This window comes from Neomonachus schauinslandi, chromosome 10, assembly GCF_002201575.2.
Source record: "Neomonachus schauinslandi chromosome 10, ASM220157v2, whole genome shotgun sequence".
In the NCBI taxonomy this organism is placed as follows: domain Eukaryota; kingdom Metazoa; phylum Chordata; class Mammalia; order Carnivora; family Phocidae; genus Neomonachus; species Neomonachus schauinslandi.
The window spans coordinates 39628250-39654721 of NC_058412.1; the positions used below are offsets into that span (position 1 = coordinate 39628250).

At 46.4% G+C, this 26472-nt stretch overlaps 1 protein-coding gene across 1 annotated transcript in view; it reads right to left on the reverse strand.

The window, feature by feature from the left end:
* The window catches only part of TCF7L1 (transcription factor 7 like 1), a 151521-nt gene that overhangs the window by 124509 nt on the left and 540 nt on the right, over positions 1 to 26472 (reverse strand). The window lies entirely within an intron of this gene.

The window sequence follows — 26472 nt, forward strand, 5'->3', positions numbered from 1 at the left end:
GACTCCAACAGATTGGAAAAAAATCCCCGCAGTTCCTACTGGTGGTGGTCACAGGTACTGCTAATGTCACTATGGTTTCTTGTCTCCATTCATAATTGAAGGAAATGCAATTTTTCAGCTGGTGAGAATGAAGTGTGATTTTTCTCCATCCAAGTGTTTGGAGCCTCCCTGAATTCTGTCCGTGGAAGAATGGCCTCTAGAGTAAGCAGCTGACATAGAACTTCCACGGGAATGAAACACTGCCTCTTCTTCACACCCTTGTCACGACTCCCTAACCTGGTTACCAATGATAATGTCTGCACCTTCCAAAGAACCACCATCGCCCAACATGAGCCCTCTCCTCCAGAGCCTAAATGCATCCACTCGGGCGCCTGAGTGGCTCAGTCGGTTGAGCCTTCAGCTCAGGTCATGATCCCAGGTCCTGGGGTCGAGTCCCGCATCTGGCTCCCTGCTCAGCGGGGAGTCTGCTTCTCCCTCTGCCTGCCGCTCCCTCTGCTTGTGCTCTCTCTCTCTGTGTCAAATAAATAAATAAAATCTTTAAAATAAAATAAAATAAATAAATGCATCCACTCAAACCAAGGGGGAACATCAGCATGTGACTTGCCTTTATCTGGGGCCGGGGAGGCCCGCCCCTCATAGCTCACCTCTCCTTTCAGGCCCTCGGCAGCTCCTGCCACTGTGAGGAAATTAGAGGAATTCTACCCATCGCTGGGGGAGCCTGAACGTAAACCATCATCCTCCAAGTGTACCCAGGACCAGGAGAACAGAAGTCAGTCTGTCAGCAAGTTAGTGCTGAATGCTGATAATCAACCAGCCCCGGAGCTCTGCGCTCTGAGCAATGTAAGGGTGTAAAGAAAAATACGCGGGTCTACCCATTAAAAGCTGTAGTTAAGGGAGAAAGCTTGGATGATAATAGTTACAGGCTGAATTGTACAGGTCTCCAAAAAGATATGCCGAAGTCCTCACCCCACCTCGCCCAGTACCTCAGAATGGAACCTTAGATGGGTCTTCACTGAGGGAATCAAGTTAAAATGAAGTCAGTAGGGTGGGCCCCAATCCAATAGGACTGGTGTCCTTACAAAAGGGAGAAATTTGGACAGACACACACAGAGAGAAGACAATGTGAAGAGACACAGAAGAGAAGACAGTCATCTGAGAGCCAAGGAGAGAGGCCGGAGCAGAGCCTCCCCTCACAGCCCCCAGAGGGAACCGACCCTCTGACACCTTGATTTCAGACTCCCAGGCTCCAGAACTGGGAGGGAGCACATTTCTGTTGGGTCAGCCACCCACTCTGGGGTCCTGTGTTATGGCAGCCCTCGCAAATTAATACAATATATGAAGTCAAATATATGGCCTGGGAAAAGGAGATCTTAATTCAAACCCATCAAACCACGTCTCCTTCTGGTTCCACTCATCAGTTTAAAATTAGATTCTATTCAGAGTCTGCTTCTGGTCTCTGGGAAGGAGGGATGGTCCAAGGCCCAGTCTTTTGGAGGCTAAGACTGGAGGACGCAAGGGGCTTAGGGAATCCAGGAGTGCACTGTGGGTGACTCTCTCACCAGCCCCGGACTTACTGGGGGGCTACCCCCTCAGCAGGCAGGGATCTTTGTAATCCTTTCATTCAAATATTCTGTGAGGAGTTTTGGCCTAGGGCAGTGGTTTACAAACTTGGCTGCATAGTAGAAGCCCCTGGGGAGCTTTAAGAAAATTCCACGCAAGCTTGAGCCCCACCCCGGACCAACTGAATCAAAATCTCAGGGGGTGGGGGCTGGGCATGAACATTTTTTAAAAGCTCCCCAGATGATTCTAATGTGCAGCCAGGGTTGAGAGCCACTGGACCCTATGACCTTTGAGGGCCTTTCCTTCTCAGAATTCGGCGAGAGTGCATTTTGTGTTTATCTTAGTGGTTCTCAGGAGCGTGCTGGGGCTGGCCTCGGGTCTGGTTTCTTACAGGTCCAGTCTATGGCGGCCTTTATTGGGTATGAGTGGAGGAGTAATTCTGATAAACAGGGGGGGTGGTGGCAGAGAGGGAAGGGAGTTAAAAATGCCTTTCATTAAAACATCAATTTAATAAGATTTGGTTAGGAAGTTCCTACACGCCAGGAACTCAAAAAATGATCCAGAAACAAGCTGACAGCTATTGAAGTGAGGAGTGCCACAAGTGAGGAGGGCAAGCCACCCCCATGGAAACAGAAAGTGCCCCCAGAGATCATCTTAAAGGAGAAACCAGAATGTCTTCTGTGAGAACAGAAGAGCACGGGGAGGCTTGGTCCATGAACTGAGATGATTTTAGTTTAGCTAGATACAGAGGAGACAAAGCCGTGCAGAGACCAAGCACACGTGAATAGCACTGGTTTGGGAATCCGGTAGGTAACAAGGGGTAGCCCGGCTGAGGTAAGGCAGGGCCCGACTTTGTTGCTCTCCGACCTTCCTGCTGGGGCTGGCTTCCGTCTGTAGCCACAGAGCAGCCTGCAGACCCTACCACTGCCCGAGGCAGGGGGGTCTCAACCCAGCTATGCACCACCGTTTAAAGGGGAGCTTTTAATAAATACAAGTGCCAGGGTCCCATGACCTAGAGATTCTGGGCACATGGGTCAGGCATGTGTCCTTTCCAAAAAAGGGGGGAGGGGGCCTCCAGGGAGTTCTGATGGGCCAGTAATTCTCAACCTTTGGGGCTATCTCAAAGCTGTGATCTCCAAACTTCTGTTTCTGAGGGCAGTCCGCCAGGACTATGGCCCACCACTGGCTTGCCTTGTGGGGCCTACCTATGAGACCCTCGGCCTCTGGCTCCCACGTGGGACTGCTCACCTGACTCCCAGCCCAGGCTCGGCCTGGCCACCGGGAGCTTGAGTTCCTATAAGGATGCAGCCAGGCCCAGCTCTGGCTCCTACTCTCAGGCCAGGGTCTAGACACCAACCCGGCTAAGGAGCCGCCAGTCCTGGGCCCACAGTGTGGAAAATCGTTCTCACCCTTGCACAGAGACACAATATGTTCAAGAGCACAAACAGGGGCTTCCTGTTATGGCCTGAGTGCTTCACATGTTAACCGGGCTCCCCAGGCTGAAGACCACCACCACAGGGGGCCAGCCTCAGCACACACAAGTCATTCCCTTCCTCTGACGGGAGCCATCTGCGGCCAGGAGGTGGGAAGGGCAAGCCCCCGGGGCCCAAGGGAGGGCCTGGAGCTCAGCGGACTCGCCCCCCCAGGGGCACCTCCCCTCGCTAACAGCTCAGCTTCTCCCCACGTCTGTGCCCCTCCCACAAGGGCCAATCAAGTTCTGGCACCAAAACCCAAACATCCAAATCCCATTTTACAGACTTTATGTATGCTAAAAAATACCCTGAGTTCATTCAAGCCTCCCAAGTATCTAAGAATCTGAAATTTCACCAGGATATTGGGCACCTGCAACGTAGCCGGGACACTCTGACGTCAACACCTGATTTAACGGGAAAAGTCTCTCATGGGGTGAAGCTGTTACAGCGCTCCGGGGGCGCTTGGGCAGGCTGAGGAAGTAGATTTTTTGTGAGCCAAGTGGATGGCAAAGTCTTTGCTAGAAGGACACTGGCATATTCCCCAAAGCTAGCCCAGCAGGGGCATTCACGGCTGTGCGCTGATGGATCACATGTCTGGTCCTAAGTCTTCCATACCTGCAACGAGAGGCCAGACAGACCTGGACAACCACCCCTGTCCTACACCGATTCAACAGCAATGAGCTGTGGGTTCTCGATGCTGTTTGTAAATGATCCTCAGGAACAAAATTAAGCCTCTTAACTTTCTTAAGATGTACCAAGACTTCAAAAATAAAAGATGGGCTCAAATCCACTGTTAAAAGTTTCCTGTGTTCGTTTTTTCAAACTCCTCTTTCTTCCTTGGGCAGTCTCTAGCTTAGGGTTATTATTATTGACAGCATTCCTTTACACTTTGAATGCATCTGTGTCTTCTTATCACACACAGTTTTGAAGCACTGGGCTAAGAGAAGTGTTTACTGTAAGCCGGCAAACAGGGATGGAACAGATAAAAATGTCATGCGGTAGACACGGCTGAGGCAGGTGGGGAGGAGGAAGGCTGGGTTAACGCTGGCTTGTCCATACTGGAGGAGCGCTGGTAGGTGGCAGAGCTCAGTGCAGTCAGAGTGAAGGGCAAAGAAAGGTGGGAGGCTTTCCAGAGAGTGGACTTGATTTTCATGTTTTTCTCTTACACCGGTAGGCAGTGAAATTCCTAGTAAGATGCACATAATGTGGCCAACAAATCTTTGGGAAGAGTGTTAGAGACAGAGCAGTGGTTGCCAGGGCAAAGAGGGATTGGAGGGTAAACCACAAAAGGGTAGCATGAGCAGTTTTTAGGGACTTGCAACTGCAGCGGTGGCTGCATGAGTCTATATGCGTTACAGGGCATGAAACTGGGGGCGCCTGGGTGGCTCAGTCATTAAGTGTCTGCCTTCAGCTCAGGTCATGATCCCAGGGTCCTGGGATCGAGCCCCGCATCGGGCTCCCTGCTCCGCGGGAAGCCTGCTTCTCCCTCTCCCACTCCCCCTGCTTGTGTTCCCTCTCTCGCTGTGTCTCTCTGTCAAATAAATAAATAAAATCTTTAAAAAAAAAAATAAAGAAGGCCTAAATATGAGCTTTAATTTCTCCCGGGCTTTTCCCATCTCTGATGTCAGAAGGCCTACACTCAACCCAGCCAGACGGAGGTGCCTGGCTGGCTCAGTCAGAAGAGCGTGCGACTCTTGAACTCTCGTGGGTTCAAGCCCCGCACTGGGTGTAGTGATATATATTTTATTAAAAGAAAAAAAAGAAACCAGTCAGAGTTCAGGCAGTGCTATGGAAAACAGAAGGAATGCCTGAGCCTCCCTTCGTATGGAACAGGTCTTCCAGAGTGCAGGCAGCCAGCTATGCTCTTCTTGTCTCCGGCTCCTTCTGGAGAGGACATCACTGACCCAAATGCAAGGAGCGAAGAAAAGCCAAGCGGGGCAGGCCCGGGACCAAGGCTGCAGTTGAGCCTCACAAGGGGCAAAGCACATCTCTTTGGACCACGAAAGGGGCTCAAGCCAGGTTCCCGGAGGTTGGCGGGTGGTCCAGGGCACTGAGGGAGTCCGGGAGGCTCCAGGAGGAGGACAGCAGGCTCCAGGGCCGCCCAGAAGCCACAGGCAGGACAACAAGCCTCGGAGAAGCTGCAGAGGCTGCAGAAACCCCAGGAAGAGTTTCCTGTCTCGAGCGCCAGTCTCTCTCATTCCAGGAATCCCCTTTTCCTGAAGCTCGCTTGCTGTTATTTATTTATACAAGGCTGAACCCCACCTTCCCGAGCTCTGCAAAGCGCTCCTCACCACAAAGCCCGATTGTGCTTCCACATCCTCACAGCCAAGGCCGAGACAGAAACTGGCCTGAGGGAAGACCGTCTATACCAGGGAGGGAAATGTAGTCTGATTTAAAGGCGCGGGTCTCCAATAACAGAGAGCTTTGCTGGGACGGAGAACACCCTCCTAACAGACAGCGCGGCATGCCGGGGGTTCCGGCCTATCTTGGTGCCAGGGGGCCCTTCAGCAGGTGAGTTGAGGCTGTTTGGTTTTGGACCATCTCCAAAGAACCAGGCCTCACCACAGGGCTGGCTGAGAGATAAATTAGCATGCTCTTCTGCTCAATTATCCACTTACAGAGAGGCATAGCAACATTTTATTAAAGCACAACACACAGATGAAAGATACATCAATAAGAGAAACCCTGAAATTTTTTTTTTCCAAAAGGAGATGGGAAAACTACCGTCCCCCAGAACTATCCTGGCCCAAACAACAATGATTTTGGCAATTCAAAACTCAATGATTTTTCTTAGGGCTCACAAGGTGGGTTTTCTCTCTGCCCCCAAACCTCTCTCAGTAAAAGGTTTGGTCAGAAATTATTTTTAAACAGGCTCATACCTCCTCACAACAAAATACATCTATAAAGTGCTAAAACAGCCCGGCTTCACATGGAGTCTGGACACCAAACCCAAAAGCATAGAGGGGGTCCCAGAGGAGAGCGGCTGGCCTAGGTCTAAAGCACCCACGGCAGAGGGGACACAGGAGGAAAAGGAAGTCTGTCCACTGGTCAGTTCCTCGGTGTGGCGTCCCCCAGCTGCTGCCCCGTCTCCCGCCTGCACAACCAGTGGGTACACAGCACCTCACTCACACCGGCGAGTATCTACAGCTGACCTCCCTAGGACGCTGGCTCTGTACCTTCCTTCCTCCCCACAGGATGTTTGCTTTCCTCTTGGTCCTCCATGCAACATTCTGACAGGAGGTCCCCAGCCTCTCTCGTCCCAGAAGGCACCTCTAAAACCATGCTCCTGTCTATGCAAATGATGGGTAATTACCACTAATTGCCCCTCACGTCCTACTAACCCCAGGACGTCCCCTGAGCAGGGAAGGAGGGAGAAAGGAGCGGAAGGCGGGGAAAGCCAGTCAGCGTCTCTCCCATTCCGCCCCTTTCAGCCCCCCAAACCCTCCCCCTGCCCCCGGGCAGTGCAGGCGTTCCTGCTCTCCAGCCAGAGGCCTTAGCACTGCTGAGGGTTCTATTCTACAGCTCAAGCCTTCTTAGAGACAAAGCTCTGGCACCACTGACCATTTCCAAACCACAGCTTTAGAATGCAACTCCTGGAAGGAACTCCCCGGGTCACCCAGTCTTCACTGCTCAGGCCACGTCCCTCAAGCTCACGCACGCCATCCGTGTGGCCCAGTGGGAGGTGGCCACTTAACAGGAGCGGGACAAATCTGGGTTCTCTGCCAGTCCCTGCCCCTTGGAATGCTAGGTACCCTCAGACAAGTCTGGTTTCCTCTAGAATGAAGCAGGAAAAACCACAGTACCCACAGGGTCATTCTTAGGATTAAATGAGTGAATGTATGCAATACTTCTCTGGGACACAGAGAACACTCAAAGAATAAAACTGTTATCACTGCACAAAGCTCTATTCAGACAGAAGAGGGACTCAAGGACCAGTCCTTCTAGGTTTCTCAGTAGGCTCCATGAAATTAGCAACTCTCTCCACCCCTCTGGGCTCGGTTTCTTTCGACCGTCACTAAAATCCAACTCTCATCTCCAAGGTCCCTTTTTAAAACACACACAGACACATTCACACAGTTTATTTCACGTGTGTACATAACATGTGTCTGTACACCGGAGTTTTCAACTGCAGCACAATGGATATTGGAGCAACCTAATCTTTTTTTTTTTTTTTTTTTTAAAGATTTTATTTATTCATTCATGAGAGATGGAGAGAGAGAGAGGCAGAGGCAGAGAGAGAAGCAGGCTCCCAAGGAGCAGGGAGCCCGATGTGGGACTCGATCCCAGGACCCCGGGATCATGACCTGAGCCGAAGGCAGCCGCTCAACCGACTGAGCCACCCAGGCATCCCGGAGCAACCTAATCTTTTGTTGTGAGGAACCATCCATCCTATACATTTTAAGATGTTTAGCAGCACCCCTGGTCTCTACCCACTAGATGGTAATAGTTCTCTCCCCAATCATAACAAAGAAAAATGTCTCCAAACCTTGCCAATGTCCCCTGGGGGGCAAAATGGCCCCAGTTGAGAACTAGTCATGTACACACAAACACACGCATGCACACATGCACACACACGGAATAATAGGGTGCCCACTCTGAGAGTGAAGAGCTAAGCAGAGTGAGAACAGAGGAAAACCATCTCTCCAGGTACAGAGTCCTTGCAATGTGCTCAAGGCAACTTTACGGGGACCGAGACCACAAACATACACAGTACTCTGGAGCGTCTTTACATCTGTGAAACAGTTACTGTGCTCATAAAGACTGCCTGCAGACTTAATTTGGCTTGCACATACAGAGTCCTATTTAGTGCGAAAACTTGCCAGGCCAAGCTCCCCAGGTCTAGTCCAAAGTGTACTCAGGAACTCGGCCTGGGGGAGCAGAACACAGGGGGTTCTGTGTGCTGCCTCCCTGCACACTCACCTTGAGATACTTGAGGAAAAGGAAGCCGCCTTGGGGCAGTGGGCAGCTGTGGGTTATTCTTAAGGAAGAGGGCAGCTTGCCACATGTGTGCTTCCCTCGGACTTGATGTGTTAGCAGATTTGATGAAACTTCTATTTTCCCAGTTCAGAAGAGCTAGGGGCTTGGTAGACAAGGCTTGTGTATCCATGGACACGAGACCATGTGTACACACCTACCCGTAAAAATGAACAGTAGTCATAAATATGGAAGACAGAGGTTAAGTGGAGGAGGGGAGGCGAACGTCTGCCTTAAGGAGAGATCTGTTTACCCCTATGTGTTTAAAAATGAGAATCCTGAACTCCCTTTCTACCTTATTATGACTTATTTAACATTTGTTTTTAATTTGCCCAAGATCATAATCTTCACCAAGGACCACGTATAAGCCAAACTTGAACTTGAAAACCAAGCTGGACCTTTGTTCTGCCTGCATGAATTAGTGTACAAAGGGGCATCTGATTTCTCCCTCCCGTAACAATCTGGAACACTAGTCCCTATGTATGTCACTAATGCTGGGAGAATGGGCCCTAAGACAGGCCTCAGGAAACGAAGGCTCTAATCCTGGCCGATTCACTTGTGTGCCATGGAGACAAGTTATTTCAAGTGCTGAGCCTCCTCTTTAAGTACACTGACAGTTCCCTGCTAGCTGATGCATGGAGTAAATTAAGTAGAACTAGGAAGAGCTAGAGAATCCTAGTTACTCACACTGACAAGGAAGTGCCATGAGTAGAATGGTAGCCCAGACCCATCCACTGTTCCCAAAGTGGGTTTTGGGGAACACCAGTCCCATGAGATGCCATTTGGAAATAAAGCATTCTGTGGTTCCTTCATTCATCCAACAAATACTTATTGAGGGCCTTCTAGATGCCTGGTGCTATAAAGACAATAGAGAGCAAAAGAGACCCACTCCCTGACTTCTTCACTAAGTTTAGGATCCACAGACAAGTATCCAGAGACTAGGCCACCTCTTTCCCAACAGTAAAGGGAGTTCACATACAGGGAGCAAGGAACCACATCTGAGGCTGGGAGGCAGAGAGCAGGAGGGGAGACACATGCTGGGGGTGGGGGGAGGGTTAGGGGGTAGTATTCCAAACACAGGGTTGGAGGAATACTGCACAATGCACTCCCTTGTAAGAGATTCATGGTACACACTGGCGTGTTAACAGCCCCAGAAGTTCTGTCCTACCTATTAACATCCCAAGGATGTTACTGTGGGAAATGCTGAGTGGCATGATTGTTCTCGTAGCCTACAAGAACCTTCCGTATGAAACAAAAGCTCTTGTTCATATAACTGGAAAACTACGTGTCCTCTCAGAACAGCCAAAATACCTTGGGGTTGCTAATGTAATTCTAAAGTATTTTCTTTGGCACAGACCTATAAAAACATATGGCTTCCACAACTGCTGACGTACTCCCAGTATCACAGATGAAGGAAAACCCACAGCTACAAACCAGTGGGCCAGAATCAAAGGTCTACCTCCAGCACAGACATCTGCTTTATTTGTTAAAAGATGCATGTACAGCCCAGGGGCTCAGTTGGTTAAGCGTCTGACTCTTGATCTCGGCTCAGGTCATGATCTCAGGGCTGTGAGATGGAGCCCCGCATTGGCCTCGGCGCTGGGTGTGGAACCTGCTTAAGATTCTCTCTCTTCTCTCTCCCTTCGCCCCTCCCCACCCCAAAAAAGATGTATGCACAGCCTCAATACTGGGATAAATTGAGAAAACCTTCAAAAAAGTAAAATAAAAATGATCAACCACCAATGATCAAGTTATCAAAGATTATACCCTGAAAGGTACCAGAAGTGAACAATGATCGCCCTTGTTAGCCTACAACATCCATGAGGAAGACGAATTTTGCTGTTTCTTTTCTCTTTTTTTTTTTTTAAGATTTTATTTATTTATTCATGAGAGACAGAGAGAGAGAGGGAGGCAGAGGGAGAAGCAGGCTCCCAAGGAGCAGGGAGCCTGATGTCGGACTCGATCCCAGGACCCTGGGATCATGACCTGAGCCGAAGGCAGACCCTTAACCATCTGAGCCACCCAGGCACCCGCTGCTTATTTTCTTATATATGATGCATAAAGAAGGAAATGTAAATAAATAACAAATACACATGTGCAGATTTTGTGTATAAAGTACTCTGCTAGGGGTGACAGTGATCAAAAGGGACAGTTGACAGCCAGGGTCCTTAAGAACATGGATTCTAGAAAAGTAGCAATCCAAAACTGAGTGAGTATCATTAAGTGCCCAGGGAATGGTACAGTATAAAGACTAAATTTTACAGGGGCTAGGGAGGACCGGAAAACCCAGGACTGCTGATGCTGATAATGAGTTTACCTTAACAAACCCCTACTATACCAGACAATGTTCTTCATGCTTGTGTACAACCTTATTTCATCTTTGCAACTATGAGGTAGGTCCTAGGAATATATCAGAATATGGCCTTGGCCTCAGCATTCAATCGACATCTGTTATTCAGCTTCAGTTTCAATCTTCAGGCCTGAATTTCTGCCTGGTCAATAATCATGTGGTCACAGGGGTGACCAACATATTTAATTAATGTAACAATGTGAGAAATAAGGAAATGAAGCATGTTTGAATTCATCATCATTATCTGAACATGCCCCTTCAGAAACAGGGAAGCATTCTTTTTTTTTCTTTAAAGATTTTATTTATTTGTCAGAGAGAGAGAGCGAGAGAGCACGAGAGCATAAGCAGGGGGTGTGGCAGGCAGAGGGAGAAGCAGGCTCCCCGCTGAGCAAGGAACCAATGCGGAACTCGATCCCAAGACCCTGGGATCATGACCTGAGCCAAAGGTAGATGCTTAACCGACTGAGCCACCCAGATGTCCCCAGGGAAACATTCTACATGTAAAGTTTAACGGAAATCTCCTTGTGAGCTTTATTTCTAGAAATGTTATCAGTGGCAGAAGTATGTTATTTTTTTTTGGAAGAATACAATATAAGCATGAAACATTAATCTTACATAGAAAACAATTACAATGTACAACTACAGTTCTTAAATAGGATTAGTTAACTGCATTACTAATATTAAGAGTACATTAAAAAAGAACAGCATATACTTTTTTTTTTTTAAAGATTTTATTTATTTATTTGAAAGAGAGAATGAGAGAGAGAGAGAGAGAGAGAGAGCACATGAGAGGGGGGAGGGTCAGAGGGAGAAGCAGACTCCCTGCTGAGCAGGGAGCCCGATGTGGGACTCGATCCCGGGACTCCAGGATCATGACCTAAGCCGAAGGCAGTCGCTCAACCAACTGAGCCACCCAGGCACCCAACAGCATATACTTTTTGAGCAAGTGTTTCAAACTTTTAAGTTGTAATAGGCATACTCTATTCTACTTCTAAACTCTATATGATTGCGTGGTGTGCTCATAACATTAAATGGAATAACCTTTAGAAACTATATATGCACCCTTAGCAGACTATGGTCTCTAAATAACATATTTCACTAAAAGGAATTAGAGCTCCTTCTAGAAATAGCTGATCTGGAAGGGGGAAAAGCACAAGATGAGCCTGGAACGTCCTCCCATAACAGTAAGCAAGGAAGCATCAAAGACCACTGGGATTGTGTCAAAAGGACTCAGGAGCCAATGGGAAGAGGCTTCCACCAGCTAAAGATGAAACAATTGGAGTATCAATAAGAATAATACTCACAGGGCGCCTGGGTGGCTCAGTTAGTTAAGCGACTGCCTTCGGCTCAGGTCATGATCCTGGAGTCCCGGGATCGAGTCCCGCAGGGAGCCCGCTTCTCTCTCTGAACCTCCCTCCTCTCATGCTCTCTATCTCTTTCTCTCTCTCAAATAAAAAAAAAAAGAATAATACTCACAAATGGATTGAAACACAGGAAATAGGTTGAAATCCCTGAGTTCATATTTTAAAACATAATTTCATTGGTCACCTTTGCAGGTTATAAGAAACCAAATGGAAAACTAGTAAATAAAGGGAAAGAATCAAGCATTTAAATTGCTTTCCCCATATGATCTACAGGGGTCAGCACACCTTTTTTGTACTGGGCCATATCTTTTCAGTTCTGTGGGCCAAATATAGACTCAATGGCAACTACTCACCTCAGCCCTTGTATTGCAAAAGCGTCCAGAGGCAATATGCAAACGAATGAGCCTGGCTGTGTTCTAATGAAACTTTATAAAAATAAGTAGCAGGGGCGCCTGGGTGACTCAGTTGGTTAAGCGACTGCCTTCGGCTCAGGTCATGATCCTGGAGTCCCTGGATTGAGTCCCGCATCGGGCTCCCTGCTCGGCAGGGAGTCTGCTTCTCCCTCTGACCCTCCCCCCTCTCATGTGCTCTCTCTCAATCTCTCTCTCTCAAATAAATAAATAAAATCTTAAAAATAAATAAATAAATGTATCTTTAAAAAAACAGTATAGCTGATAGATGAAGAAGGAATGACACAAATAGATTATCACCATTTTGAAACTGCTAATGAAGTAATGGATGTGAGTGATGATCATTGGTGGCTGCTAATTTCACAGACAACCAGACCTTAAGTGTTTCATAATATAAAGACACCATTTATGAAAGAGACTTCTAAAAATAAATTAAAAAGGAGAGAGAAAAAGAGAGAGAACCCTGAAGCTTGATCAAGAATCTAAATCCAGGGAACTCCCCCCACTTGCTGGATGGGATGCTGCCTGAATCATAAATCACTTAATAAAGCCAAATAGATTTTCAAATTAAAAAAAAGAAAAGAATCTAAATCCAGCTAACAATTTTCAGGAACTACAATGGACAAAAACATGTTACAGGACATCACAGGGTTGCATTTAACAAAATCCAGTCTGCGAGGAACTCCACAGGAGTCATCAGATAAAAACCTAAAAACCTAATTAGGAAGTTATTTACATCCTATGGAGAGTACAGAGCAGAATGTCAACTTTGCTACCTCAATATTTCACAAGATTTCAAAATCATGTACCACACTTTCATGATAAATCACCTATGATCCAGGCATAATAAAGATGATGAAAACTATGAAAATAAGAAACTGTCATAAAAAAAAAAAAAAAAAAACCCAACACTCATTTTTTTTTTGGTCCCCCATGGACCAAAAAGATCTTGTTCCTTCATCTTACTTAGTATTCACAAATATGCAGTAGAGCATCACAGAAACAATCTAGGCATTTATAGAGTTGTAAAATTATCATTCTTCCACTACAATGTCAAACTTTCAAAATGTGACCATCAATTTGGCCACTACAAAGTAATAATTGTTTCTGGCAAGAAACATCAATGGATACTAAACAATGGATGAAAGTTTGATGAGAAATGGGTTATTTACATAGTCACAAAGTATCTTCCAACAAGACACTTATTAACTACAAAGAGAAAAAATAGTAACTTCCTTGGAGAACCCTGGCAGACATCATTTTTACCAAGTGATCAAAATTAACATCAACTGTAGCAGGAAAAACAGATGGTGCCTCATGAGAAGCAGAGAAGGACACAGTAGCAACTACGTAGTTTTCATGCCTAAAATATAGAACCTGAATCTATTCATGAAGAAACATCTGAAAAAAAAAAAAGCAGAATTCAAGGTCCTTCTATGAAATAAGTGCCTGTAACCTTCAAAAGAATGTAAAAGACACAAGACAAAAGATCTGTTATAGACTGAAGGACACTAAACAGATACAACCAAGTGTAACACATGACCTTGGCTCATCCTGGACACCTCCCCCAAATTTGTTTTTGTTTTTTGGGGGTTTTTTTTGAAGATTTTATTAAGTAATCTCTACATCCAATGTAGGGCTTGAATTCACAACCCCGAGATCAAGAGTCAAATGCTCCATGGACTGAGCCAGCCAGGCGCCCCCCAAATTCTTTTAAATGTTTCTTTGGCTCCAAAAGACAGTTTAAAGACAAGTAGCAACATCTGAATAAGGTCTATAGATGAGACAATAGGTCTATGTTAATTTCCTGATTTGATAACCACATTGTGGTTATTGTCTTTGGTGTTAGGACATACGCGTGAAGTTACCTAGGAGTAAGGGAGCACTGTATTTGCAACTTACTCTCAAACGGCTCAGAAAAAAAGTTATGGAAAAACAGAAAGATAAAGAAAATACAGCAAATACTAACGTTTGGGGAAATCTAGAGGAAAATACGTGGGAATTCTTTGTACTATTTTGTACTTTCTCTATGTCTGAAAATATCTCAAAGTAAAAAGTTAAAATTAACATATATATTCCATATATATGAACTAACAGTACATATATCATTCTGTTGAGAGCTATTTGATTAAGAATTCACACAAACTGGCAATTCTGTTACAGTGATATGTAACTCTTTCCAAAGGTAATTGATAAGCATATAAATTCAAAATCTGCACTAAGAACTGAAAGTTGATATGCTAATTACTTTTGTTGAAGCATTTCTGGTCCTCCTGTGACTATACCATTTAACCATTTCCTATAAAGATATTTTAAAATACTGCAAGAAAACATCCACTTATTAAGATACTGGTTAAAATTTCTGGCCGCTGGGCTCCTGGGTGGCTCAGTCGTTAAGCGTCTGCCTTCGGCTCAGGTCATGATCCCAGAGTCCTGGGATCGAGTCCCACATCGGGCTCCCTGCTCCGCGGGAAGCCTGCTTCTCCCTCTCCCACTCCCCCTGCTTGTGTTCCTGCTCTCGCTATGTCTCTCTCTGTCAAATAAATAAATAATCTTAAAAAAAAAAAATTTTGGCCGCTAAACATCTTAATAAAGTTGTAATAATACTGTAAATTATCTGGATGACATTACTCATTTCTTTTTATATCCCAGAAATTCATTCTATGATGCATTTAGTTTTAGTCTTGTGCAAATCCTGGTTTAAAAATGCAGTCTATTCAGCCAAAATGTTAATTCAGTAACCTTCAAATACACCATTATCCCCATTTTGCCAAAGAGCACCCTAGGGTACCGGGGCACAGAGCCAGACCAGGGCTGGGCTGAACTTCAAGGGGAAGCCAACTGTGGCCAAACTCAAGTCCCAGACTCCTTGAGCCATACTGCCTCCCCAAGGGAAAGGAGTGGCCTGCCAGCAGGGTCTGCTCCTCTATCTCTCAGGCCTTGGGCTTTTCTGCACAGCAAGTTCTTCTCTCTTCCTTCAGTGCCAGGCAAAAGCAACTGCTTTTAAGGGGCTCTCCCAAGCTCCAGTTGCTCTCACGATCCCAGCCCCTTCCTGCGTTAACTCTCCTTATGAGAGCCTTGCCATCATGATCCATTTCCCACTCTAGAATTCAGCACCAGAGTTTCCCTCCCTGACAAGCATTTTATTTGTTTTTTTGTTGTTGTTGGTTTTTTTTTAAAGATTTTATTTATTTATTTGACAGAGAGAGACACAGCGAGAGAGGGAACACAAGCAGGGAGAGTGGGAGAGGGAGAAGCAGGCTTCCCGCCGAGCAGGGAGCCCGATGTGGGACTTGATCCCAGCATCCTGGGATCATGACCTGAGCCGAAGGCAGACGCTTAATGACTGAGCCACCCAGGCGCTCCCTGACAAGCATTTTATAACAGAAAAGCTTATGTTGTAAAGTGTTTTCATGTCATGTATCTTTAACATGCCTACTCTAATATTCTACCTCTCCTCTCTGTGGTCCTCCTAGAAAATAGTTCAATAGATAATATAATTGATAAGCAAAGACTATATCCAATTTACATAGAAAATAATATTCAAGGCACCTGGGTGGCTCAGTCACTAAGCGTCTGCCTTCAGCTCAGGTCATGATCCCGGGGTCCTGGGATTGAGTCCCACATCAGGCTGCCTGCTCAACAGGGAGTCTGCTTCTCCCTCTGCCCCTCCACCCACTTGTGTTCTCTCTCTCTCAAATAAATAAAATCTTAAAAAAAAAAAAGAAGAAGAAGAAGAAGAAAATAATGTTCAGGGGTACCTGGCTGGCTCAGTTGGTGGAGCATGCGGCTTCTGATCTAGGGGTTCTGGGTTCAAGCCCCAGGTTGGATGTAGAGATTGCCTGAAAATAAATCTTAAAAAAAAGAAAAGAATATTCATGCATGCACAAGCAAGTGGGACTTGGTCAAGAGTAGGAAGCAGGCAACAGACCAAGTCAACAGATGCATGTGACAGTATTTTATATCGTGGTATCTAAAGAAACAAGTTTACCACCTCAAGATGTGAGAAGAAAAACACAAGGGAAATCGGAGGGAATCGATTAAACGGAGCTGCAGAGCACAGAAAAGCAAAGAAAGATCGAGAGCAATGAACACTATCTCTGAAACTGTAAAGAGACCAGCCATTAAAGCTCTGACTACCCCAGGCAGGGAAGGGATTAAAAGTGCCTGGAAATGCCACCAAAATGAATACAGACATGTTACGCCTCACTCCTCTTTAACTTGTACACACCATTTCTTTGTGCCTCGTTCCAAATGGCATTTTCACACGCATTTGGTGGTCAACTCTCAGTAGAGGGGCACTCTAGCACTGTGGCTGGAATGATGGCTCAAACACTTTCCAGAGGGGGGACTCTGGGCCCCTCACTTAGCTCTGTCTCAGCTTCCTCCAGGATAAAACAGATCATGAGAGCAGACGTGCAAGCATCCAATTCAGTAACAGTTGTAAACAGTGTGATATAGTGCCCCGGAACACTGCAGGTGCCTACAGGGCTGTTTTTTAAAATGTTGATGTTTAAATATTCATGCTGTCAACATCTGACAAATGTCTGTGAGTCACTTATCATGAGTCAGGTGTTAGGGTTTAATAAAGAAGTATTTTGAGGTGTACTTTCTCTGTAGCACTGCGGGGCTCATTGAAGATCCCCCTGAGTAGTGGAGATAGTAAAGCCCAATGATGCAACTGAGCCCTAGTCCGGTTTCCATCCTTCATAACTGTTTGATCCTGGCCAAGCTCACAGTCTCCCTGAGCTTGTGCTCCTCGGTGGGCTGGATGCTTCCTTCCAGCTCGGAGGGCTCCAAGGGTACCTAGGCAGGGTCCTTGCAAAAAAATCTCAGGGAGGAACACCCAACCCCTAACAGGTATGTATTATAAATCCATCTGACCTTAGTAACCTCGATTTATCCTTTTTGGAATTTATGGGAAAGAATGTAGTCCCAAACATCAGAAATCACTACTGCCAACAAATCTGGACTTGTAAACTGATCAGCATTTCATACACTTATTCCTATTTCTTTTGTTTTTTCTTCCTCATTGTTAGCTTTTTTTTTTTTTTTTTTTAAGTAAGCTCTAGGGGCGCCTGGGTGGCTCAGTCGGTTAAGCATCTGCCTTCAGCTAAGGTCATGATCCCAGGGTCCTGAGATAGAGCCTCACATCTGGCTCTCTGCTCAGCGGGGAGCCTGCTTCTCCCTCTCCCTAATGTTCCCCCTGCTTGTGCTCTCTTTCTCTCTCTCTGTCAAATAAATAAATAAATAAAATCTTTACAAAAAAAAAAAAAAGCATCTGCCTTCAGCTCAGGTCATGAGGCTCAGGTCATGATCCCGGGGTCCTGGGATTGAGCCCCGCATCGGGTTCCTGCTCAGTGGGGATCCTGCTTGTGCTCTCTTGTGCGCGCTCTCTCTCAAATAAGTAAATAAATAAATATCTTAAAAAAAAAAAAGTAAGCTCTATGCCCAACATGGGACTTGAACTCACGACCCTGAGATCAAGAGTCACACGCTCCACTGACTGAGCCAGCCAGATGTCCCTAGATCCAGCTCTCTTTTTAATCATAGTTACTATCTCTCATATTTATGTCTTTTTGTTTTCCACACTTTTTTTTAACAGATGTTCCTACAAATAATGGCCCCATTCACTGTATGAGGTATAAGACATTTATCTCACTAAGATTTAGTGTCTTGCAATACCCAGATTTCCAGAAGGGCTTAGCTAGAACCCCAAGTGCCTCCCCACGTTCTATCAACCATACTCAGAAGCCCCTCCTGTTAATCTTTCCACCATGCTATTGTTTTCAGAAAAAGACCACCTGAAGGATCATTTGGAAAGTGAAAGAAAAAGCACTGAGTGACCCGAATCCTAATTTCAAACAATCTTCCACCCACACCCACACCCACACATGTACATACACACACACCCACACACACCTACACACACAGAAAAAGGGGAGTAGGAAGGAGACTAATACCTTCTCTACAATTCTCAAAATAATTCTCTGTGTAAATGTTTAGTATTTATTTCTTTATTAGTCAACTTACCGAAATAGTTATAAATGACTGGCACTGATTTTTAACTTAGAGAGCTTTAAAAAAGCAACCAATTTATACGTTATTTTATAAAATAAACAATACAGGAATAATATTTGCACGCTTGGTTCACCAGAGCTTGGTTTATTAACCAAACTATGTTGTAATACAAATTGCAGGGGTAGCAAGCAAGTTCACGCCTCCCGCCTTCTTCTACACCAAAGACACACTTGTGTATTCTTCCAGCCCTCACCGAGTTCAACAAGGAAAAACTGTCCCCAAGTTCAAAAAAGTTCTAATGTTAGTAGATAGCCACTTTTTCTCCAAAGAGGGTATACGTGCGGTGAACTTCTGGGGGCCGCCCACTAAAGGTTATGTAAGTCCTCCGGAGTACAGTCCTCTAGAACAACTTAAGCCCCAGCCACTCACTTCGACAACTGTTTATTTGGGAAGGTGCATTCCCAGGTCCAATTTGTAAAGTCAGAACAAATCTACCCACCCTCCACCCCAACCGGTAACTCCCATCAGGATTTTGGAACTGAAAAACAAAGGTCAGCCGTCCTCCCAATGGGAGGAGTTAGTTACATCAGGCGTGTGAGTAGTCAGTCACAAGGGTAGAACAGGAAGACCTAGACTTTAAACTCACAACCAAGTTCAAATCTTTGCGCCGTCAATTACCAGTGGTGTGACCTTGAACAAGACACTTGACCCCTACCAGTCTGCTTGCACAGCAGCAAAATGGGAATAGCAACTACCTACTTCCTAGCAGGTTAGAAGCTTTGAGAAATATTAAGGATTTATTTTTTCATTTTTTAAAGATTTTATTTATTTGACAGAGAGACACAGCGAGAAAGGGAACACAAGCAGGGGGAGTGGGAGAGGGAGAAGCAGGCTTCCCGCGGAGCAGGGAGCCCAATGCGGGGCTCGATCCCAGGACCCCGAGATCACAACCTAAGCCGAAGACAGATGCTTAATGACTGAGCCACCCAGGCGCCCCATATTAAGGTTTTAGAAGCTACTGCCAAGTGCTTTCCAAATGGGGCGGAGCTGTTAACACCCTTCAGGAACAGCAAATGAGAGCCCCCACTTTACATTAGCCACCATTTAAAAGTCATATTAAGACAAAATCTCTGGTAATTTGGTGGGGGGGGGGATTCTTTTCCTTATTAGCATTTTTTGACTACCTAGGAGGTTGAACATTAGTTTCACATATGTGGTTGTTATTTGTAGTCTCTTCTTTTGGAAATTTTTTGTTTATATTTATTTTATGGTTACTTTCTACAATTATGGTGAACACCTGGGGCCTTGTTCCTCTTGAATGAAACCGATTTCTTTTCTTTCTTTTTTTAAGGATGTATTTGTTTATTTGAGAGAGAGAGAGCGAGCAGGAGCATGGAAGGAGGGGCAGAGGAAGAGAATCTGGAAGCGGACTCACCGCTGAGATTTCTAAAATGCTATAGCACAGTTCGAGAGTATGAGTGTGAGTTCATTTCCTATCCTGAGGACTCCAGGTAACTAAAGTTATCACCCCTTATCACATCCACAAAAGCTCCTGAAAAGAGCCATGTTTAGGAAAACACTTTCATGGTTTTACTTTCAAACTCTGAAATGTGTTTCTAAACTAATTGTTCATCTTCCCATGAAAATCTGTAGGCTATATACATAATGAAAAGATTTAAGATTCTGAAATTTATTTTAGAGCCTTAAAGTTATCTGTCAATGGAGGTAACTCTGAGCATCTCTAACACCTTATGAGTCGAAGAAAGAAACTCTACAGCGCCCCAGCGTTGTTCACTCAGAACATACGGTACAGAAGAAAAGGCGAGTCACCTTTATTTCCCTTGTGTTCCCTTCTTCCTGAATGCCAAGGTTTTGGAAACTGCAATTTATTTCATCGTCCCTGAAATCCAATCCAGTTTGAGAGGAGATAATAAAGCATGGGACATATCAAAACCTCCTCCAAAAATACATTATCAGGCTAGCCCATTTGGGTTGTTTTCTACATGCTTTTAAGCATTCAGTCCTTTCCCATCCCAATTATTTATCACATCCCAGTATCTGCCTCTGACAGCAAATGAGTTGTATTTTGATTCCCATCTTTATCCTCCTTCAAAATCAGCCAGCTGCAGACATTAAAATGAGGAAACATGTCCCAGGTGTGTCCTATCTCTCAATCAACTCACAATGTTTCATTATTTAACATGTAGCTAAAAGGTTCCCAAAGGTTTTGGGTTTTCTCATGGGGTGCGGAGGAAGGGCTTGTACTGCCAAAATGTCCAGAACCTTCACCCTAGCCAACTGGCCCTTGGTTTGAGAACACCAAAGCTATCTAGCCATCCGATGCACTGCCCCTCAATTTCTGCCCAACTCAGCCTCTGCCTTTCTCCACATCCTCATCTTCAACTCCAGGGCTCGTCTGTACAATTGGGAGACCATCTACTGCTGAGCGTCCTCTGTCACTGAAACAAGACTGACTTCTTCCCAGTTCTAGTCCCATCTCTTCTTCCTCCTGTCTTCTCCCCCATTCATCTTCCACCCTACCCTACTGCCCTACAAACAAGCTCCCACTCCAGCATCCCAAATAGACTCTTCTCCACGGCCCATGGCTCTTCCTTCCCTCTTCTTGCTGCAGCCAAACTTCTTCAGTGGGTTGTCTGGAGTCTGGTTTTCAACATCTTCCAGGTTACGGTAGACAGAAAATGTGTAAGGTACACAGGGGGAGCGTGGGAAGGCTGCCCGACACTGTGGGAGTCTGGTCTGGGGTTCTGGCTGAGTAAGGGATGGGCCACTCCCTGGGACCAATCCACAGCACAGCACCCAGGCACCCAACTGGGAAGTGCTGAGCTAGTATCTCTCTGCCTCCCCATCTTTATCACCCCCACTTGCCTGGATTACTTGTCTCACTGGGCACCAATAACTTCCTAATTGCTAAATTCCCAAAGCTCCTCTTTACTCCCCCATCTTCTTATCCCCTCTCTCTGTGGCATCTGATGCTGAGGACCAGCTTCCAGGATGTCACAGAACCTAGGCACGCCTCTTACCTTGGCAAGGGCTCCTTTCCATGCTGCCTCAGTGACTTCTTTCTTTGCTCTGAGCATCCTGTCCCTTCTTCTCTGGCTCCCTTGCATCATCCGGTTGCTGCAATTTCAACTGTCCACTCATCATCCCCTCAGACCCCATGCGTCTCCAATGAAACTCAGGCAGTTCCTCCAAACGAAAACCCCTCACGGCCTGTGTGAGCTCTGCTATTGCCAAAATGGTCACTGAGCATCTGTTCAGCATGGGGCAGGCAAAGATGGAGCACCAGGGCCCCACCTGGAAGAAGTCATTCCCCCAGGTTACCAAGGCTTAGACGGTGAGAATTAACTGTGACATCAGCCACTTTCCGCCTTCACTTACTATCCCTCCCTGCAGAAATTCAAGCAACCATTCAGTCTCTCCCATCCTATCTTTCCTTTCTATGCAGATACTCTTGGGCACTTTTCACCTCACCCCGGACTCCTAGGAGTCTCCTAACCCTCGTAGCTCCTTCCAGGTCCTCTCCCTCCAATCACTATGATCTAAGCACACATACCAGTCACATCACTTCCCAGCATAACTTTCAATGGTTCTCTGCTGCTTCTTGATTAAGACTGGATTCCCTCGGGCGCCTGGGTGGCTCAGTTGGTTGGGCGACTGCCTTCGGCTCAGGTCATGATCCTGGAGTCCCAGGATCGAGTCCCGCATCGGGCTCCCTGCTCAGTGGAGAGCCTGCTTCTGCCTCTCTCTCTGCTTGCCTCTCTGCCTACTTGTGCTTTCTCTCTGTGTGTCAAATAAATAAATAAAATCTTTAAAAAAAAAAAGACTGGATTCCCTCACTGACATTCAAGGCCTCCCATGCCGTGACCCCTCATCCTTCCAGGCAAATGGAATAACTTGTATTACCCCCAACAGCCCTGAACTTTTGGCCTTTGCTCTCCAAGGGCTGGCTTCTACCTCATGACTGGGGTTTAAAGAAGACTGTACTGTTTAAGTTTTTATAATTAACAAGAAATCACTTTGAATTAAAGAATGACCGAGTTTCAGGGACTAGTTTAGGTTTGGGGGGTTTGCTTTTTTTAGATTTTATTTTTAAGTAATCTCTACACCCTATGTGGGACTCGAACTCACAACCTCGGGATCAAGAGTCACATGCTCTACCAACTGAGCCAGCCAGGCTCCTCAGGGACTAGTTTAAAACAACTTCCTCTCCTTATGTTCCTTGATCATGCTAGCCCAAAACAACTTTTCTATTCTCTTTCCTCTGAAAATTCTTTTCTGGACTTTGTTGACTCCTAACAAAGACTTCCTATTAGAGTGGTCTGTGTTCACACTACTTCAATATTTAGCCCTATAGGGCAAAGCTGGGTCTACTTCATCCTCTTTCCCACGGCCCATGACAGGTCCTCAGTAAATATCAGATGAAGTTGAGGAGTTGTAAATTAATCTTAAGGGTGCCAACCTAAATTTCTCCAGTTTGGCAAGTAAAGTTGACTCTAAGTTGGAATATAAGTAGGAGAGTTGCATTACATAGATTTGGATTATTGCAGCTTCCAACAAGTTAATCATTTAAATTATTTTTCAGGTCGCAATTTTTTGGGTAACTCTGCACATCACTGTAAAGGCAGGAACACTCTGTTAAAAGTTAGATTTTTGTGTCCTAGCCTACTTTCTCCTCCAGAATTCCATGAAGTGAGATCAATAAAGAATGAGTCCAACCTATAACTTTCCAAAAGTAAAGCAAGTCAGGCATTCCCCACCGGATCTGCAGACCTACCCAAAGGAAAAAGACGGACAGCTTTCAGGTTCCCTCCACAAACTCTGTCACCATTTGTCACCCCATCACCCCAGCAATCCAAGTGCCAAAACTGCAGCAACTCAGGCAGGGGCCCTGCAAAAACTCGTTCCATGTAAAAAAAAAACCCTCATTAAACCCTGAGTTATATTTAGAAAAAAAAAATGGAACAGAAGTTATATTTAGATGAAATGGCTTTAAAGAATTTTACCAAAAGCAGCATGTTTATACCGATCTTCCCAAAGAAAAGGATTTACTTATTCACTTTTACATACAATTCCTAAAGACAGACCACTTCTCTCTGTACACAAAGATTTCTGCTGGGGTTCCTTTGTATCAGGAAGGAAGCAGGCGCATCCAGGATGCTAGCAAGACTGGCCATGGGCAGCGGTGGGATCCGAAAGACTGAAAACAAGCACACATTTGGAGAACAGAACCATTTCCTACAGAAACCTTAGTTGAGCTGGTCTGAGGAAGGTGCCAAAGGGTGATGCTTGAGCTGCATGATAGTAGCTCTTAAATGCAGAAATTGGACCCCAAAACCATAGACTCCCTTGGCAACTCTACCTAGAACTGTTCTTCTCCAAAATGTTGTCAGCACTCACGTAATGGTCCAACTCCTCTCTACCAGCTCCTAGCTAAGTCACTGAACCACATTCAGCATTTTCGTTTGGGCTCTTACTAGTCTTACACTATTTTTAACATCCACTTTCTTCCGCGTTGGCTTACGTTTTCCTAACAAAAAACCAGTCACCGGCACCAAGGTGGTTTAGTAAACTTGTGAAGCCTTTTCATGAATGAATGTATAATTTCAGGGTGCCTATTTGAAGGAGTAAAAGACGGTTTGTGGCACTTATTCATCTCTTCATAGGCTACAGGGTCCCCAGGGCTCCAGAGGAGAATGAATCATGGCTTGGAGGCTTGGCACACACCCCAGGCTAAGGGGACCTCTTCTCTAAAGAGCCTCAGGAAGAGGCCACTTCCCAGCCTCCCAGCCAAGCCAGAGTGCAGGGCAAAGGTAAGGCATAGGGAAGAGAAGGCCAAACTGTAGGACGGGCCAGCCCCCGGTCACCCCAGCAGGAATTACGCCAGGGGATGAGGGTGTCGCAGCCCTGCTGCTTGCTATTCCTAGGGTCAATTAACACCCTGAGGATGCCCCAGCCAATCCCGACTTTGGTTGTGGCTTGGTATTTCCAGAAAGTGTGAGAGCAGCACAGAAGTGAAGTCATCCAATTTTATACTACTTAGAGGCTTTAGAGGAGCAACGCCTAAGGTCGTGAAATGTAGTAATAAAACAAAAAAAGACCTGGGATGCCAAAAGAGAGACCAGATCATATATTCCAGGCACCCCGCCCCCACGTCAGCTGCTCGCCCCCACCCCTCCTCTACCCACTATCTACATTCATTTTACCAGGCTTGGACCCCAACTGAGGGCCACTTTGTCTGCACCTACAATTTGCCCACTGTGAGAATCACATTAATTATAACAATATAATCAACCACAGGAAAAGCATCATCTCAACCTTACAGTCCAGACAATCAAGTGCTTAAGTGTTTCCTCACTTGCTTTCCTAAAAACCCATGATGCTCAAGGATAAGGTCAAAATTAGTAGGTTCTATGGAGCTCATCTAACAGCAGGAAACTTCCCCGGCACATCAGTGAACTTTGTAACCAGGCAGGCCTAACACAACTATGGGCACAGAAGGGGCACAGAAACTACAGAGAAACTGAACTTCTGTCAGGGCAGTTCACCAGGGGAACAAGACTACGTATGGGAGTGGGACAGGGCACACTTAAGTTCCTTCTAAAAGGTTGCACGCAAGAAGACTTGAGTGTCCCTGGAGGCTTAAAAGGAGGACAGTGACATGGGCCCAGGCCGGGAACGGCTGCAGGAATGAGCAGGGACAGTCAGAAACAGGCAGGGAAAGAAAGGTTGGCTTCTCCGAGGAGGGCTCCAAAATTCCCTGGCAGGCCTGGATTTAGTCATCAGGAATCCCCAGTACCAGTAAGAATCAGCCTGTGGAAGTTCTTAGGCAAAAGAACATGTAAGGTGGAAGAAGGAAGGAAGGAAGGGCAGTAGAAGATGGTAGAAGGAAGAAAGAAGGGACAGGACGCAAACAGAAAAACTGTCCCCCTGGGGCTCTTGGGGTGGGGGTGGGGAGCAACAGATGAAGACAAGCAGTTGTCAGAGTCAGGGTTCAAAGAGGAAGAATCAAAACACCCTAAAGAGAATTGGGTGGGTGGAAGGAAGAGCCTGCTTGAGGGAAATGATTGGTCATATCTGGGACATTTCTGGTGACTATCTGCACCAGGACCTGGATCAGTGCTGATTCATGGACCTTAATGCCTCCCAGACTCCTCTTTCCAGCCATGTAATGGTAAATGGAAAAATGGGACTGTGTTAGCATCACCCTCTCGCACACAAAGTGACAGGGACCTGAGCAAAAAGTGAGCTTTCAAAACCCTTGCAGAACTGAGCTACATCTGCGCACAGGGAAGGGAATCAGTGGAAACCTAAACGAAGTCCCTGCAGCTTGTTTTGCTCAACTTTTACTTCACGCACTTTCAATATGAATGAGAAAAGGCACCAGTCAGATGCCCGTATCCAGCTTATATTCAGGACTTCCTGGGGTGCTCCAAAGCAGGGACAAAGCGGCGGGGCCTTCCTTCCCTTCTTGAAAGGTGAAGGTGTGTGGTCCCACGCCCCTCTCCCCAGGTCAGAGCCCCCTACCTCCACTGCCACATCCCTTCCGGCCAGGAGAGCGCCTCCACTGAACCCACAGCCGTGCCTCCACTCTCCACCGACCCTGTACCACGTCAGCAGGCAGCGCCCATTCATCACCGAGCACTTCTCAGGAGGCCCTTCAATTACGATCACTATTTAAGGACAGCTTAAACAAAAAGTGAGTTTGTCGGGCCTGCTCCTCAGGCGCCAACAGCTCCCGCCCCCGAATCAAGAACGAACTGGCGGGCACTGGGAAGCAAAGAGAACCACCAAGGCGCGCGTGGCGCCCAAGGGACGACGCGCAAGAGCCTGACACACAGTCACAGTAAGTAGGTGCTCACCGAAGATCTACCATCGGACCTAGCACCTGGGCAGTCGGTCCTGGGGTGGGGTGAGGTGGCGGCTCGGGGGACACAAAGGCCTCGCCGGCCCAGGGCTGCGCCCCTCGCGACGCGGGGGGCGCGAGTTTAGGGCCAGGGAGGGGGCGATGGAATCCGCCCTCATTTGCACGTCGTCTGGGGCCCGGTCAATTTGCTTAATCACGGCTCTAAATGCCAGCGCACAGCACACAATGCGCGCCCATTAACAGGTTTAAAGTGTCGCAGCGCTCGCTTTAAATGAGAAAAGCCGGCAACAAAGGGGGAAAAAGCCAAGTTCCTCAACTTGAAGAATGCCTCGGGTCACCCTCCAAATCATCTAGGCGAGTTTAAAATCCCAAGCTCCACAGAACAGTTGAGGCCCCTGCTCGAGGGCTTGGGGGGGGGGGGGGGGGGGGGGGGGGG